This window comes from Bubalus kerabau, chromosome 20, assembly GCF_029407905.1.
Source record: "Bubalus kerabau isolate K-KA32 ecotype Philippines breed swamp buffalo chromosome 20, PCC_UOA_SB_1v2, whole genome shotgun sequence".
In the NCBI taxonomy this organism is placed as follows: Eukaryota; Metazoa; Chordata; class Mammalia; order Artiodactyla; family Bovidae; genus Bubalus; species Bubalus kerabau.
In genome coordinates, this window is record NC_073643.1 from 60370331 (window position 1) to 60385213 (window position 14883).

At 55.3% G+C, this 14883-nt stretch overlaps 1 protein-coding gene across 2 annotated transcripts in view; it reads left to right on the forward strand.

Moving 5' to 3' along the window:
• LOC129634860 (IQ motif and SEC7 domain-containing protein 3-like) overlaps window positions 1-14883 on the forward strand; it is a 64800-nt gene that overhangs the window by 30868 nt on the left and 19049 nt on the right. The gene's annotated exons all lie outside the window — the stretch shown is intronic.

A 14883-nucleotide genomic window follows, 5' to 3' on the forward strand; every position in this document is an offset into this window, starting at 1 on the left:
GTGACTTGACCAAGGTCATGCAGTTGGTCTCAGGGTTTGGGCCAATGCGGCCCCCCAGAGCCTGCGGAGAGAAAGTGTCTGCAGAGGGGGAGGCTGGCTGGGGGCCTGGCCGTGGAGCAGCCTGGCTCAGTCCGTGCACAGGAAGGCCGTCCGCAGAGCCTGCCTGCTCTCTGCTCTGTTGTCCCCTGTATGCTAAATGAGGATCTTTAGTGAACTTGAAACTTCTGGCAGGTTCTTATGACAGTGTGTTCCTGTGAGCTGCGCGAAGCGAAAGCAACCTCGAACTTCTTAGCAAATGTCATCAAAACATCAGCTGTTCCCAGACAATGGGCTCTGGGACGCTCGGTGGGGCTGTGAGCAGTGAAGACTGACTCTTCAGTTCATTTATTAGCGGGAGCCAGGCTGCCTGGCACATTATAATCACATAATCCCCTGTGATTATCCCAGTGGAATAATCACAGCTCTTGCTGCCGAGTCCCCCGAGTGAGGTCAGCACCAACGGCAGGAGTATGTAGGGCCTCCTGGTGGAGGGGGCGGCTGGTGGGGGGACGGTGCAGGGGCCGGGGGGTCAGGATGGACCGCTGACCCCAGCTGCCACGCCAGCCTCGCTGGGGGCGCTGCCCGACCCTGCACTGTTGCAGGATTAACTCGTAATAAACTGGAAAATCCTGAAAGAGATGGGAACACCAGACCACCTGACCTGCCTCTTGAGAAGCCTGTATGCAGGTCAGGAAGCAACAGTTAGAACCAGACATGGAACAACAGACTGGTTCCAAATTGGGAAAGGAGTACGTCAAGGCTGTATATTGTCACCCTGCTTATTTAACTTATATGCAGAGTACATCATGAGAAACGCTGGGCTAGAAGAAGCACAAGCTGGAATCAAGATTGCCGGGAGAAATATCAATAACCTCAGATATGCAGATGACACCACCCTTATGGCAAAAAGTGAAGAGGAACTAAAAAGCCTCTTGATGAAAGTGAAAGAGGAGAGTGAAAAAGTTGGCTTAAAGCTCAACATTCAGAAAACAAAGTCATGGCATCTGGTCCCATCACTTTATGGGAAATAGATGGGGAAACAGTGGCAGACTTTATTTTTTGGGCTCCAAAATCACTGCAGATGGTGACTGCAGCCATGAAATTAAAAGACGCTTACTCCTTGGAAGGAAAGTTATGACCAACCTAGATAACATATTGAAAAGCAGAGACATTACTTTGCCAACAAGGTCCGGCTAGTCAAGGCTATGGTTTTTCCAGTGGTCATGTATGGATGTGAGAGTTGGACTATAAAGGAATCTGAGCGCTGAAGAATTGATGCTTTTGAACTGTGGTGTTGGAGAAGACTCTTGAGAGTCCCTTGGACTGCAAGGAGATCCAAACAGTCCATCCTAAAGGAAATCAGTCCTGGGTGTTCATTGGAAGGACTAAATATGTTGAAGCTGAAACTCCAATACTTTGGCCATGTGATGTAAAGAGCTGACTCATTTGAAAAGATCCTGATGCTGGGAAAGATTGAGGGCAGGAGGAGAAGGGGATGACAGAGGATGAGATGGTTGGATGGTACCACCGACTCGATGGACATGGGTTTGGGTAGACTCCGGGAGTTGGTGATGGACAGGGAGGCCTGGCGTGCTGCAGTCCATGGGGTCGCAAAGAGTCGGACACGACTGAGCGAGTGAACTGAACTGAACCGTCTAGTGCGCCGAGTGCTCTCAGCTGCTCTGCCTTCCCCCCACCTTATTCATCAGCTTGCCTGGGTGGCCCTCCCCTGGAATAGCCCAGTGACCTCTCCCGCCCCTGCCTGGGCCATGCTCCCGCAGGCCTCCTGAGTGGTCTCCTGGTCTGGCCCTCAGCCAGAGACCCGCGTCGGCCCTCGTCCCTCTCTGCTTGGTGCCCACGGCGCCCGCCCCACCCAGGTGCCTGGGCACGGGCCCTGCCCCTGCTGACCCTGCCGTCCTCCCCCTCATCCTCTGCCTGTCCTCCGCTCTTCTCCCGTCCCCCACGGCAGTGTGAGCTACAAGCAGGTGAGAATCCCTGTTTTGTTTTCTGATGTCGCCCCGTGCCTAGAGTGAGCCCCTGTAGGCGCTTGGGAATTACGTGCTGCAGAAATGAACAGGGATCTGAGTATGGTTTGATCATTTTGCACATGAGTAAATTGAGGCATTGAGAGATTCAGTAACTAACCCGGGGCCACGTTGGGTCCTAGATGGCAAATGGTTTGGGATTGAAACCCAGGCACACTGGTTTCAGAATCTGCATTCTTAATTTCTAACTGATTGTGCCTGTTCAATTTTAAAAGTGATGAATCAGTACATCACCTAGCCTTTCTAGCTTCTTCGTGTATCCTGTGCTTTAAATCATCAAACCTTGCTTCTTTTTGGTTCTCTGTCCTGCCTCCATTCCTTTGCACATGCTGTTCCCTCTGGTTAGGATGCCCGCTCACTTAGAGAGCTCCTGTTCATTCTTCAGAACCCAAGCTCAGTTGCTCCTTCGCTGGACAGAGTTCATTTCTGTCTCATCCTTCCTTTCATTGCCCTGTGGGATATTCCTTCATCGCGCCCCAAGAAGCTGCATACTTATGTGTCCCTCTGAATCCCCTTTCTGAGTCTGTCAGCGGCAGGGACTGTGTTTTAATTTCTTTGTCTCTCCCAGCCTGTGTCTCACACGTGTTAGAAGCCTAATAAATATTTGTTGAGTGTGTGACTGGAAGTGTTTCTGGCGCCTGCAACCTGCTGAGTGAATATATGCATATTGAACCCGGTTTGATGAACTCTCATTTTTACTCTGCCCGTCTGTTTCAAGGAGAGAAAGATGGGTCCAGATCATCACAACCTAATAAAATCCTATCTAATGGTAACTCTCCATGCCATTCATTTCGAGGGAAGTGCTTCTGGTGAAACACTGTGCTGTCTTTGGCCTCTGAAACACACAGGTCAAATGTTACTCAGTGTAAAGTTACATTAAATCCCCAGGATCAAAAGATACTGTGTAGACCACAAGGTGAATTGGTCGTAAGGAGAGTCTATTTGTTGCTGCTGTTCAGTTGTTAAGTTGTGTCCGACTCTGCGACCCCTGGACTGCCGCACGCCAGGCCTCCCTGTCCCTCACGATCTCCCAGAGTTTGCTTAAACTCATGTCCATTGAATCAGTGATGCCATCCAACCATCTCATCCTCTGTTGTCCCCTTCTCCTCCTGCCTTCAGTCTTTCCCAGCATCAGGGTCTTTTCCAAACAGTCAGTTCTTTGCATCAGGTGGCCAAAGTGTTGGAACTTCAGCATCAGTCCTTTCAGTGACTATTCAAGACTGATTTCCTTTAGGATGGCCTGGTTGGATCTCCTTGCAGTCCAAGGGACTGTCAAGAGTCTTCTCCAACAATCCCAAAGCATCAGTTCCTCGGTGCTCAGCCTTCTTTATGGCCCAGCTCTCACATCTGTACATGACCGCTGGGACAACCACAGCTTTAACTGGTAGAGTCTACTTGGTTGTGTCCATGGGGCAGTGACAATCCTGTGGCCATGCATGAACTACCATCTGTGTGATGGTGTTAGCCAAGCATCCTAGGTGTGGACTGAGGGAAGCAAACCCCTTTCTATCACATGAGAATTTGACCTTTGGATAACTTCCTACTTGTTTTCCTGGGAACCAGACAAACGGAGTCTGTCTCCTGTGTCACTAGGCGGTGCCGCTTGAGATAGAAGGTGTCCTGGCTGGTCATTGCGCCCGCACAGGTTGGGGCCCCGGACACCTGGAGGGCCACCGGGCTTGAGCTCTGCGAGCCTGACGGCGCTCGCACCGGCTGTGTCCCTCGGGAGACTGGATGCGGTGCGGGTGGAGCTGCCAGTGGGGATCCCGGGTCCCCGTGGGGCAGAAGGTTTCAAACCAGGGCAGCCCCCACACCCACCTGCCCCTGGGTGGTCCCCGAGATGGGGGTGTGGTGGCTGAACAGAGGACCCCCGCTGTGCACCGTGCCTCCATCCCGAGTCCTCTTCCGTGGACGGTGGCCTAAGACAGGCGTGTGGTTCTGAACGCGGAGTCCACCCTAAACCGTGCTCTGGTAGGCGTCAAAGAAGTGGCTCAAGTATTTGCCTGACATGGTAGTGAAGAGTAAGGGAATGGTGCTGATCGCGACCCCTGGGGGGTCTCGATGGAAAAGTGGCTGGGCTGGGTGAAGTCAGGAGGCCGAAGACCCCCAGTGGGTGCAGGGCCCCTTGCCCTGCGGCCCCCGGGTTGGCAGGCACCCTGGCCACGCTGAGCCCAGGCCCTAGACCTGCTGAAGACCCTTCTGAGGGTCCCGTCGGCTGCTCTGCCCAGGCCTGCTACCCAGATGTGGCGAGCATCTTTCTTCCTGCGGGACCTGGAAGCCAGGGCACGCCACTCTGCTCCCCACCTCTGGCCGAACAGGCTGTAGCAGGGGACTCCCAGCCTGGGTGGGGAGTTAGAGATGCTAGGTCTTTTTTTTTTTTTTTTTGGATTGATTCCTCTTTATTTTTGGCCGCACTGGGTCTTCACTGCTGCACGGAGGCTTTCTCTAATTGTGTTGAGCGGGGGCTACCCTTGCTTGTGGCGCGTGGGCTTCTCGTTGTGGTGGCTTCTCTTGTTGCTGAGCACAGGCTGTACGCTCGAGGGCTGAGTTGCCTCGTGGCCCGTGAGATCTTCCTGCCCCAGGGATGGAACCTGCGTCCCCTGCATTGACAGGAGGGTTCCTAACCACGGGATGGACCACCAGGGAAGGCTCGGGGTGCTAGTTCTAAGGGTCCCCATCGCCCCCTCTTGTTCCATGTCACCCTGGATGGCACCGCTTCCTATCTTCCCCCCAGTTATACCTCGTGACAGTCTCAGGAGGCTTCTTATTGTCTCCGTTTCTCAGATAAAGAACGAGAGGTTCAGAAAGGTTGCATAACTTGTTCAAGTTTGCCCAGCAGCTCTGAGGCTGGGTGAGGACTCAGCCTCACGGCACAGCCTCGGAGCCCAGCTCTGAAACCATCCCCTCCCCCTGGTGTTGGCCTCTCCCTCCCTCCCAAAGCTAATTAACATCCTGGGATTCTGAATCAGCGTCCCCTCAGTAGGTGGCTCCAGGCGGTGAATTTCTAGGACACAAGATGTCCTTCTTCTTCCCTCCTTCTGCCGGAGTCTGTGAACTCAGAAAATGCCGAAATGGGCCAGGTGTGAAGTCTGGACTGGGGCCCAAAAATTAATAAGCTTTTCCTCTTCCCTCTAATGCCTTTGTTTTGGCTTCCTCCGCAGACGGCCGCCATCTCCCTGGCGTCCCCGGCGTACCTCTCATGGGCAGAAGCTTGGACTCTGGGATCTGGTGTGACCGCTGGGGAAGGCACAGGGCGGGCTGGGTGGGAGGCAGTTTCCCACCCGCCGCCCGCCTCTCCTGTCCATCATCCATCCCCAGCTTCCTCTCACCGGCAGGTCAGCCAGCCCCAAGGAACACGGCTGTCCTTCAGTATCTCCCTGAGCTGCTCCAACTCATGTCCGTTAAATTGGTGACGCCATGCAGCCGTCTCATCCTCTGAGGCCCCCTTCTCCTCCTGCCTCCATCTTTCCCAGCATCAGGGTCTTTTCCTGAGCGGCTTTTTGCATCTGGTGGCCAAAGTACTGGAGCTTCGACTTCAGTGTCAGTCCTTCCAGTGAAGAAATTGGAACTGTCCAAATTCTCCACTGCCGGTGGGAATGCAGATGGTGCAGCCATCATGGAGAACAGCATGGCAGTGCCTCAACAAATTAAGCACAGAATTACCATATGACCCACAATTCCACTTCTGGGCATGGACCCAGAGTAGTTGAGAGCAGGCTCTCCAACAGATAGCTGGATGCAGAAGGTGGAAGCAACCCAAGAGTCCAGTAACAGGTGAACAGATGAACAAAGCGTAGTCTCTACAGGCAGTGGAATATTACGCAGGCTTAAAAACGAAGGCTGTTCTGAAACTTGCTATGACAAGAATGCACCTTGAGGACATCATGCCCAGTGAGATTAGCCAGACGCAAACAGACAGACAGATACTACATGCTTCCACTTACCTGAGGCCTCTAGAGGAGTCAGACTCATAGAGACAGAGGTGGGTGCCAGGGGCTGGGAGTTAGTGCTGAATGGGGAAGCTTCAGTTTGGGAAGACAAAAAGCTTCTGGAGGTGGTGGTGGGGCTGTTTCACAATGGCCTGGGTGTGCTTAATGCCCCTGAACTGCACCCTGAAAGGTGGTGGATTTCGCGTTAGGCGTCTCTGGCTCAGACAGTAAAGAATCCACCTGCAGTGTGGGAGAGCCGGTTTCGATCCCTGGGTTGGGAAGATCCCCTGGAGGAGGGCATGGCAACCCACTCCAGTATTCTGGCCTGGAGAATGCCAGGGATGGAGGAGTCTGGCGGGCGACAGTCCATAGGGTCACAAAGAGTCAGGCACGACTGAGCGACCAACACGAACAATTTTCATCACAATAAATAGAAAGTCCTCCTGGGGTTGCAGGGGTGTGAGCGAGGCTGGCTGCCCCTCCTCCCCCTGCTGCTCTGCTCTGGGGGCTCCTGCCTCTGATGGGGGCCACGGCGGGTTGGTCTGGGGTCATCTCTGGAACACATTAAGTTGCCCAGTTAAGCAGCTGCCGGGCCCTGAGGTCCTTTGTGACTCTCATCACTGTGGGCGCCCTGCCCCGCCTTCCAGACCATGAATCTCAGGCGAAACAGCCTGTCCACGGCCGCTGCTGGTGCGGGAGCCCCTTTGATTCAGTCCCTGAGCTGTAGCAGCCTCGGTGCCACAGCTCGGGAGGCCCCCCAGCCCGCGCCAGAGCGTCTGTTCCCAGAAGCCCCGGGAGCACGCCCTCTGTGAGCGTGGGGGTGGGGGGTGGGCTCCCAGACCCAGTGCTGGGTGGGAATGGGGCCCAAGGTGGCCGGTGGGCTGCAGGGGGGTAAGCGCTGCTGCTTACGGGGCGCCTCCCCACGTGCCTCGTGGAGATGCTGTGGTGGGCTGCAGGAGGGGTCCGTCACCCCTTTGCCCTTTCTGTGGCTCCTCCCGCAGGGTCTTGGGCCCATCAACCTCTGGCTGAGCCGGAGGGGTCTGCAGAGGGCAGGGGGCCGGCAACCTGGGCCCTGCATCCACCCTAGGAACCGTGGGCGGGCAGGCGGACGTGACCCTCTGGGTGCTGCCCCGAGGTGACCCCACCCTGGCCTCCACCCTTGGGGACTGACCCAGCCCTCGGGGGGTAGAAAAGCCACCCCACCCCAGCAGCTTCCCTCGCCCCTGCTGGAGGCCTTCCTGTGGCCTCGGAGACAGATGCGGTGGGTGCTCCCGGCCCTCTGCTCCCTGGCCTCCCTGCTGCCCTTGGCCTCCCCGCGGCCCCCGCACCATCTCTCCCCTGTGGGGTGAGCTGCTCCCAACGCCATTTGAGAAACAAGCCTTCCCAAGCTGGCAGCTATTAATAGTAACAGGAGTTTGGCAGCCAAACCCCATCCATGCAGATCGGGATAAAGGGATGTGTGTGGGGCGGGTGGCCGGGCACCAGCGTGGCTGATTCAGCCTTGGGCCCAGGACAGCGGGGTCCAGGGGGGCCGCGCCCTTCACAGCTGGGCAGAGGGTCCTGTTAAGGTTGGACATATCTGGCTCTGCTTTTCGGGGGACTGCTCCAAGACAATTTAAAAAACCAGAGGAGTAAGTCAGCTCTTGTCTTCAGGCTGTCCCTTGCTTTGCAGAAAGTAGACGTCACTATTAATTAGTCACCTGATTCAGTAATTATTAGGATGTCTGCCTCCCTGGGCGCCCAGATGTTGCTGAGGGGCCACCTCTGGTCCCAGCCGATGTGTACAGGTTTGAAATCTGGGGCTCCTGAAAGATGTGGCCCTGAAGCTGAGCGGCACCGTCGCTGGGGACCGACCGCCCTGGTCCAGGCCCCACCTGGCTGGGTTCTCTCTCTGCAGACACCTTCAGGCCTTGAAGGCGTCTTCCTCGACCACCTTGGGCGATGTCAGCTTGGCTGACACACGCTGGGAGTGGCCTCGGAGCCTCGCTGAGATGCGCGATGACACAGGCGAGGCCTCGCCATCGTGCTCCCTGGGGGGCCGTGCTGTCCGGGGGCCGCGTGGCTGAGTGTCCCCCGGGCCGGCCTTGGACAGGCCTCGAGGGCGCTTGTCCTGTGAACTCTGCCAGCATCAGTACTGCTGCAGAGCAGAAAGCGTGAGGGCTTGGCAGGGCTGCCTGTCTTGAATTATTTAACATCTTAATGAGTCCATTTCTCACGTCCTCCCTGCGCTCCCCAAGGACCCGCTGGGCAGGCGGGCAGTGAGGCTGTAATGAATATTAATGAGGCAACATTCTGCTCCCTGTGTCTGCCTCATGCGCCTTCCCGGCAGGGTGGGGCCTCCCCGATGGCCATGGGGCCGTCCCAGCTGGGCCACCAGGGCTCTGGATGGCCCCAGTGTTGGAGCGAGGGGGGCGTCCCTGGGGGTGGCATCACAGTGAGCAGCTTCAGGGGGCAGCTTCAGGGGCACTCCTGCGCCCGTGCAGAGTGGGCACCGTGACTGCTTGCCAGGTGGTCCGGGTCTGCCACCCTCGGCTTTCTCTTGCTAGTGAACTTGGAAGCGGGTCCTGGGGGGCCCAGCGTGAGCTGGGTGGGGGCCGGCGGTGGCACTCAGTGCCAGGGGAGCCTTGGGGGGGTTCATGCCAGGGTTTGGGGGTGGGGTGGTGTGGTGTGGTGTGGTTTTCAAGGCCTCTCCTGCTGCCGCATAGGAGGCCTGAGTTCAGTTAGTTCAGTTCAGTCGCTCAGTCACATCCATCTCTTTGCGACCCCAGCGTCAGGAACATTGATGAGGCATGAGGAACACGGGCTCTGGCTTCGAGAGCTGAGAACAGCAGGGTGGTTCGGGGGCCCCGTTATGCTGGAGCCTCGAGGGCGCTTGTCCTGTGAACTCTGCCAGCAGGCCCTGCCCTGGCGCCCCCAGGCTTGAAGTCAGGAGATGTTCTTGAGGCCCTGGCAGAGGCGGGTTCCCCAGCCCCGCCCAGCGGCCTGCCAGCTGTTCACTGGCCACCAGGGCCCTCTGAGCCCCCAGAGTAGTGGCGTCAGTTGAAATGACGTGACGACAAGGGGTGGCGAGCGCAATGCCCACCGGGGCAAGACGCCGAGGCCGCCACCCGCCTTCTCCACACCCCGTCCACGCCTCCGCGTGTCGGTGCTGAGGATGTTCTGCCATATCTCGGCTTTTTCTCGTCCATGTAGCCTTGCCACCCTGCCGCAGCCCCCGAGACATTTATGAATGTCCTCATCTCACGTGCAGACTGCCCTGCCTGCCACTTAGGACTCGCAAGCTGTTCAGACTTGGACTGTTTCTAAAATAAAAGTCATGCCATCGCCACCCCTTGCTTTTCCGAGAGGGTGATCGTCGTGGTGACCGTGATGCTGGCCGTGGGACCCTTGCCCCCTGCGGGTCCCTGGAGCACAGGCCCCAGCAGATATTCTGGTTGTGGCTGATTCTTGTCTCTTGGGCTTCGCTGGTGGCTCAGACGGTAAAGAATCTGCCTGCGATGCAGGAGATGCGGGTTCTATCCCTGGTCCGGAAGAGCCCCTGGAGAAGGGAAGGCTGCCCACTCCGGTCTTTCTGCCTGGAGAATCCCATGGACAGAGGGCCTGGCAGGGTTCATGGGGTCGCAAAGAGTCGGGCACGACTGAGTGACTAAGACCTTTTTTGTCTCTGACTGAATCGGAGTGTCCTTGATTTCACGGGGCAGCCAGGACAGGGCACGCTCTGCCCTCCAGGCAAGTGCATGATGGCGGGTGGTTTTTCCCGGGGCCTCTGCTTCCTCCTTCTCCCACTTCCTGTCTCCGTGCCGTGAGCCTCCCTCTCCTGGTAGTGATGGACATGCTGCCTGCTCTGTGGGCATCGGGGGAGACGATGGGGAGTCAGGAGTCCCCTTCGCTCGCATCCCAGCTGGCATGTGCGGCTCGGAGCATTCAGTAGGCGCTCACACACCCATCTCCATCCTCAGGCACGTCCCAGGGTCCGCTCTGAGCAGGATGGTCTCACGGCCTGGAAACGTCCGTTCACCTACTCCCTCGCTTACCCCGTGTTTACTGCAAGCCCAGGTCTGTCTCAGGGCCCCGGAGCACAGGGTAGAATCTCCACTTTAGTTTAGAGTCGTCAGAGGATGTCAAGGGCGTTGCAGCAACTGAGGGTCCAGAGGATCCAGGTACACGGCCAGGACAGCACCCTGTGGAGCCCTGACGTCTGCGCCTGGAGACACTGCTCCACTGGACCCTGGCCTAGGCTGCCCCCCTGCCTCCCCGTCGGCTGTGACTCGATGGACTTCCCTGCAGGACAGGAAGTGAAACCCCACGGTGGCCTTGCCCCACTTGCTCCCTTTGCCCCAAGACAGGAGCAGGCGGGAGCCGTGGGCCAGCAGCGGGAGGGGGACACGGCAGCCGCTCAGCCCCACCCCCGTGAGGGTGACCGCCGTCCTGGGTCTTGTGTGTGACTCTCTCCGCGCTTTGCTTTAGTACACAGCGTGTGCCAAAGAGCTTGTTTCATTTTGCTGATTTTAAAGCATTTTCTTCAGCTGCGCCTGCACAGAGGGCAGGCCCATCTCCATGCACGCTCGCTGAGTTTTCTTTTTTAATTAATTAATTAGTATTTGGGGCTGGAAGGAGTCTTCATCACTGGGCATGGGCGTTCCCTAGTTGTGGCGGCGGGATCTATTCTCTAGTTGCCGTGTGGGGCGCCTCATTGCAGTGGCGTCTCTCGTGTCGCAGCTTGGGCTCTCGAGCAAGTGCACTTCAGGAAGCCGGGCCACGCAGGCTTGCTTGCTCTGAGGCCCGTGGAGTCTTCTCAGACCAGGGATCAAACCTGTGTGCCTTGCCCTGGCAGGGGCATTCCTATCCTCTGCTCCACCAGGGAAGTCCCATGCTCACTGAGTCTTTATGTTCATATTGGAATCAGAAGACAATTGCTTCTTGGCAGGAGAGCTATGACAAATCTACACAGTGTGTTGAAAAGCAGAGACATTTCTCTGCCTACCGAGGTCCATCTAGTCAAGGCCACGGTCTTCCCAGTGGTCACGTCTGGCTGTGAGAGCTGCCCCGTAAAGAAGACACAGTGTCAACGAACTGATGCCTTTGAACTGTGGTGCTGGAGAAGACTCTTGAGACTCCCTTGGACAGTCCATCCTAAAGGAAATCAACCCTGAATACTCACTGGAAGGACTGATGCTAAAGCTGAAGCTCCAGTACTTTGGCCACCTGATGTGAAGAGCCAACTCATTTGAAAAGACCCTGATGCTGGGAAAGATTGAGGGGAGGAGGAGAAGGGGATGGCAGAGGATGAGATGGCTGGATGATATCACTGATGCAATGGACAGGAACTTGGGCAAACTTCGGGAGATGGTGAGGGACAGAGGCCTGACATACTGCAGTCCATGGGATCCCAAAGATGATGGGTGACTGAACAGAACCACAGCATGCATGTGTCTCCCACAGACATGAAGAAAACATCCCCAGTGCCCCAGAATCCTCCCTGGCACCCCTTCCAGCCAGCAGCCCACCCCCACCGCTGGCCTGAGCTGCACGGGAGTGGACGAGCTGTGGCTGCTCTGTGCTTGCATCAGCGGGCTCACACAGTGTGTGTGTCCGAGTCTGGCTTCTCTCATCCAAGACTGTGTGAGAGGCACATGTTTTTGTGTGGGGTTGGGTCCACACTGCTTCACTTTCACTGCCGTTGGGTATTCTGTGGCTTGAGGGCACACGTGCACATGTTTGTACTCAGGACTGGGATTGCCAAGGGCCTGCTTTCGGAGAATCAAATTTCCGAACAGCATTGTACTTCCCCACTGAGGAAGAAGGAGGAAAGATCCGGCCTCGAGTTTGACTTTCGCCCCTTGTTGGGTGCACAGCGGGACTTGCTCGTGATTTTCGTCTGCATTTTCCTGTCCGTCAGAAGTTTCCGAGCTTCCAGAATCTGCTTCTGGTGAAATGTCTCTACAGGCCATTCGCTTTTTTTTTTTTTTTAATTGTCTTTTTGTTCCTGAGCCATGGGAGGTTCTAAAAAATACACACTGTGGATGCGTGTTTGTTGTGAGGTTGACGTTTGTGACTGTCTGACTCTGGCTTGTCTTCGCTCTCTCCTTAAGGTGTTATGGTGACAGAATGGCTTAATTTCAGTAAAATTCAATGCGTGTCTTTATACAATCTTGACACGCCTCCTTATTGGTGATGCACTTTTTTTCACACCACCTGCATTTTGTGTGTTTTGAAGCACATCTCAGGCCGTGTGCATGCCTGGCACGTCTGTGGTGGAGATCCACCCCCTGGTAAGACTCCCAGAGTCCAGCAGGAGGAGACAGACGTGGAGTCCATCAATGACATCCCTGAGTGAAAAGGGGGTGATGGGGAAAACCCTTAGGACATTGGGCATCTAGAGGAGGGTCCCCTAAATCATTGTGGGGGAAACATGGATGGCTTCCTGGAGGAGGTGACATGTTGGGCAAAGGGGAGGGCAAGAGGGGTCCCTCAGTAGAGGGCAGAAAGGTCTGGAATGCCCTCCCCCATCTCCCAGGTCACCCCAGCCCTCTGCAGGCAGCCCCTGGACGACTCAGGTTGCTACCCTGGGCCAGAGTGTGACCTGGGATTTTGGGGTGTCCTGGGCCAGAGCATAACCTTGGATTTTGGGGTGTCCTAGGCCAGAGCATGATCTGGGATTTTGGGGTGTCCTGGACCAGAGTGTGACCTGGGATTTTGGGGTGTCCTGGGCCAGAGTGTGACCTGGGATTTTGGGGTGTCCTAACAAGGGCCGAGCTGTGTGCCTCCAGCTTGCAGCCTCTGGGTTGGGAAGGGGGTGGGACTCCCAGGTACCCAGCCCTTACTCTGCACCCAGAAGGGGACAGCGGACCCCGAGAGAGAGGGGGGAATCCATGCTCACCATATCAGAGTCAGTGGAGCGTCTGTGAGAGGAGACAGGCAGCGTAGACACGTTCGAGGATAAAATGAGAAAGATGAGATGATGGAAAGACAGAGGGAAGTAAGGACAGACAAGTTACCCAACAGGGAACCGTGGTTTCTGTAGAATAGTGTCCTCTTTAGGAAACGTGGGCTAAATCTTTAGGCGTGAAGTATTGTGATCCTGGTAACTTACCATTTTTTTTAGCAAGAAAAGTATATAAATAAGTATTCAACTGAGTTTTTACGGTATCAGTTTGAAACATGAAATTGCTAGCTTCAGAGGTCAAAATGGTCACATATCAGCAATTTCTGAGCTCTTTTTAATTGGTCTCTCTGTTTGAAAATTTTTGTAATATGATGATAGAAGGAGAAAAGAATCCCACCTCAAAATTTAAAAAAGAAAACAAACTCAAAGAACATAATGAAAATTTTGTATAATTGCTTCATGCTATGAAGCAGCTTAAGAACTCTCAGTTGGAGAGCTCAAAAATTAGAAGATGAAAAAAAAATCAGGATGAAATGAAAAGGGAGATCGAAGACCTAAGGAAAAGAATTGAAGATCAAAGCAGTATGTTTAAGGGGCAGATAAATAAATCAGGAGCAGTGAGGAACAGAAGAGGCGCTGCTGAAATGGAGGAAGTGTCAAAAAGGAAGACGAGACGACTGAGTGCAGCTGGAAGCAGGGAGAGGAGGTGCAGGCAATCAGAAGAGAGACGACGGGCACAGAGGACGCTCTTGTGATGCTCAGAGCGGAGCTGACAGTCCTCACGCTCAGACAGAAAAGGTACCCGTGAGGCTGCTACTACCAGAGAGGTGAAGCGCCATACCCGCAGGTCAGATGAGCCCACAATGTCCTGGAAACATTTCATCAAATCCTCAACGCCAAGATGCCTCCACATCAGACCAAAGGAAGAAGCCCCCGCATCCTTGCAGAAAGGGTGTGTCAGCTACAAGGACAGAAACCCGAGGCTCGCCTCACCTCTGCTGCCTCGATGCCGGAGAGGAGCGGAGAGGGGTCCACACGGTTCTGAGCTGGGGGTAAAGGGTGTGTCCCTGGAGAACAAGGTACGCACTCAGCCTCACTCTCGTTTGTGTCTAAATGCGATAGGCAGACTTTCTGAAAGCTGGACACACAAGAGCAGGGCATTCAGTCTGCAGCTGATTCAGAATGAAGAGACCAGAGAGGAGATGCTGATAAAGATTAAAAGACCGGTATTGATCATTTGATGCACCTATTTACAGAGTGAATGGGAAATCCAGTTGTGAATAGAATGTGCATTGGATAACCTGGATGATGTAAAGATAATAGTGGAGCTCACCAAAATCCGGGGAGGAGGGAAGGGCCGGTCTGTGGAACGTCCTCACCTTTCACCTGGTGTGTGCGGCGCCCCCAGCTCACCGAGTGGCATCGCCCTCCTGCCCTTTATTGTTCTCCTCTGCAAGCCCAACGGCGCCACGACGCGGGGGCTCCTCTCTGTCCTGTCCACTGCTTCATCTCCACTGCCTCCGAACAGCGCTTGGCATATAGGTTGCTGGATGGATGGGTGAGCGGGTGAATGAGTGGGTGGGTGAGTAGATGAATGGGTGTGGAAGTGGGTGAGTGGATGGGTGAATGGATGGATGAGTGGGTGGGTGGGTGGATGGGTGAGGAGATGAATGGGTTGTAAGTTGGTGAGTGGATGGATGATGGATGGATGAGTGATTGGATGGATGGATGGAAGAATGGGTGGGTGGGTGAATATATGAATGGGTGTGGAAGTGGTGAGTGGATGGGTGGATGGATGAGTGATTGGATGGATGGAAGAATGGATAGATGGGTGGATAGATGGAAGGATGGATGGGTGGATGGATGGAAGGGTGGGTCAGTGGGTGGGTGGATGGGTGAATATATGAATGGGTGTGGAAGTGGTGAGTGAATGGATGGATGGATGGATGATTAGATGGATGAATTGATGGATGGATAGATAGAT